Genomic DNA, 3,433 nt, shown 5'->3' on the forward strand with positions numbered 1-3,433 from the left:
TACTCACTCTCTAATCTTTTCCTGGCCTTCCACGAATATTTCAAGACTAAAATTAGCCAGATCGGTTTGGCCGTTCTCGACTTTTTGCGAGACTAATGAACAGCAATTCATTATACTCTCGCAACAAAGTTGCTACGAGAGTATTATAGTTTTGTCCACATAACGGTTGGTTGTAAGTCCTAAAACTAAACGAGTTAGATATAGGGTTATATATATCAAAATGATCAGGGTGACGAGAAAAGTTCAACACGGATGTCTGTCTGTCCGTCCGTCTGTCCGTCCGTCCGAAACACTAAATTTCACAAAAGAAATGGCAGATGGAAGCTGCACTCAGATTTTTTTACAAAATGGAAAATGGGCGTGGCGTCGCCCACTTATGGGTCAAAAACCATATCTCAGGAACTACTCGACCGATTTCAATGAAACTTGGTTTGTAATAGTTTCCTTACATCTCAATGATATGTTGTGAAAATAGGCCAAATCGGTTCACAACCACGCCTACTTCCTATATACCAGAACTTTGAAGTGGATCTGAATCGTTTACTTTACAATATATAAAGTAAACACTTGTGAAGATATCGATGCAAAACTTTGCATAAATACTAAGTGTATAGTGTGGCAGCCCCATTCTAGAAATCACCGAAATCGGACCATAGGTTGTCAAGACCCCATATATCGAACGTGAGGACCTCGGTACTTCTAACCTAATATTAGGGTTTCCAACTGTCAATGGACTTTATACAATATATATGGCGGATATATGGGTAAAATTGTGTATTATATAATATAAATAAAGTTAAATAAATAAATTGCGAGAGTATAAAATGTTCGGTTACACCCGAACTTAGCCCTTGCTTACTTGTTTTAATTTTGCAGACTTATGTGTTTTCAATCTTAAAGCTTTTTTTGGCTTTCTCTGCAGAGTGTAATTGTCAAAATCGGTTTCCCGAAAAAAGTTATACTGAAGATTTTCAAGCCCTTAAGTTTACTGACTCTTATTGAGTTCTGTCAGGATATGACGCTTCACTTACAATTTAGATACAGGAGATAATGATGATGACGATATAATCAAGCAATATCCATGCTTAATATGACACTGCTCTAATAGCAATTCATTTCCAATACGATTTTAGTCTGACAGCGATACAGAATACACCGTCTTATGGTAACATGTTTGTTGGACGAACCAAGGAAAAGGAAAATAGTATACCAGTGTAGTATAAGTGGTAAGATATGTGTGATTTGGCTAACTTAAGAATTCTTTTAAGTTGGTATTCTGGGCTGTCAATGTTCTGCACCTTATAGCATTGACAGGCGTTAATCCCGATTAACATCACACTTAAAATTACAAATTTGTAGGTGACGGACGGCAGCAAAGCGAGTTAGAAATTCTCTTAGACACCTGATTGGCAATAAATTTTTCAATTTTATAATAAAATTTTATATAAAGCAAAAACTGGGGTTGTTAGTGCGGCTAGTACAAAATCACTAATTATTAAAAAAATGAATGTAGATAAATACATTATTATTAGAACTTCCACTCCAGAAAAACTCAGCTATTGCATAGCATGCGTATGTTTTTGTTTAAATTTAATTGAAAAACAGCATTTTAAAATATTAAGTTCGGAGTTAGCAAGGGAGTTAACTGATATAACAATTGCATCTAGGGTGAACTTAGCAAAACTGCGACAATATTCTTTGGACGATCATACAATTGTTCTGGTCCACTACAGATTTTATAGGCTTAAAGTGAAGAACTATGCCAGTTCAATAAATGAAAAATTTTGTGAAGAAAGTCTATTTCATACGAAATTAAGAGCTGGTATCATCCTTTGTCTACAAATTAAACCCAAATTTGAAATTTTTTAGGTTGTGATGACGATTTGCTCTTTTATAAAGCAACAATTAGTATTTGAGAGGTTTATTTTTTCAATCAAACTATAAAACTTCCTGGTGTACTCGTATATACCCAGTAAAAGATCACTAAAATGTGAAGAACAGTGGTTATATATTAAAAAAATTATGATCTCAATAGAGGTCTTTTGATGTTGTAATGGTAGACAACTATTTATTTGAAGGTTTCCATTCTGCAGTAATAATACTGCCATCTGAGTACTCGTTTGACTTTAAACGCATTTGTTCTGAGTGCAGCTCGCTTTGAGACACTACTATTCGCTCTGGCAGCAGCTTCTTTTACTGGACAGGCACAGTACCTTTGACATATTCGGACATTAAATGTATGACTATACGTGACTATACGTTTTTTCGCAAATTATTATCAATTAGCTTAAGTTTATTAGGCAGTCAACTGTAGTTTTGCTCTACATATAAGGCTCATATTTCATTTATCAGGAGGTGTAGTTCATCTAAAATTGCTACTCTTAGCTAAATTATTATAACTCAAATTTACTGAAAAAAAATGTTTGTTGTTCAAAAATGTTCAAACTAAATTTGAACCATTTAAAGTCCTTTTCTTTCTCACTCTCTCCCCCAGTTGTGCAATTTCATTTTCATTTATCATTATTGAATGCAAATATTAAATTTCTAAACGAAATTCTCACTGACAATTGCAATGCCACACACTTACTAGCACGTAGGTAATTTATCACTCCAAATTTTGTTGCAAATAAATTATTTACAAATGATACATTTTCACTAAGCAGCAATGCAACAACAACAAGCAGACAATTGTACACAGACGAGCAGTTAACACTGAGCGGCGAGTATACAAATGACAGCAGCAACAGTTCCCTAAGTCCAAACATATGTCTGAATATTTAATAAACATTAAAATTTAAATTTATGCTCCGACACACATGCAGACACCTGGAAGTGTTTGAGTGTCAGTGTGTGTGTGTGTCATGCATTTGCAACTCATTCGTCTAAGCGTTGGCATATTCTTTTTGGAAACACCCAAAAAATATTATTGTAATGTTTTTGTAGTTATTGTAAGGGTTTGTTATTGTTGTTGCTAATATATTTGTTGTTGGTTTGATTGTTGTTGTTCAATATATTCATATTTTCCACCTATACACTCATAGCTATACGGAGAGTAGTAAGCTGTTAGGAGTCATAGGGTCGTAGGGTTGGTGAGGCGTCGGGATGGCATAACAAAATAAATACTTCACATCATGAGCAACACCGCACAACAATTCCGAATTCAACTAAAGCTCATAAATAATAAATTATGCGCCACAATTTACACTACAAAATACACTTACAATATTTCTACTTTGTACAAATGCATGTGTGTGTGTGAGTGTATGAGGAGTGTATGTGTGCGAGTGTAAGTGCTTGTCGATGCGGTGACGGTGATGACGATACCCACAACATGTTTTCTGTTATTTTATTTGCACACACACACACCCACACTCACATATACAACTCATCACAGCACACTCACATACATCTGTTTGTATGAGTACCGTGTATT

Source organism: Zeugodacus cucurbitae, chromosome 3 (genome assembly GCF_028554725.1).
Source record: "Zeugodacus cucurbitae isolate PBARC_wt_2022May chromosome 3, idZeuCucr1.2, whole genome shotgun sequence".
In the NCBI taxonomy this organism is placed as follows: domain Eukaryota; kingdom Metazoa; phylum Arthropoda; class Insecta; order Diptera; family Tephritidae; genus Zeugodacus; species Zeugodacus cucurbitae.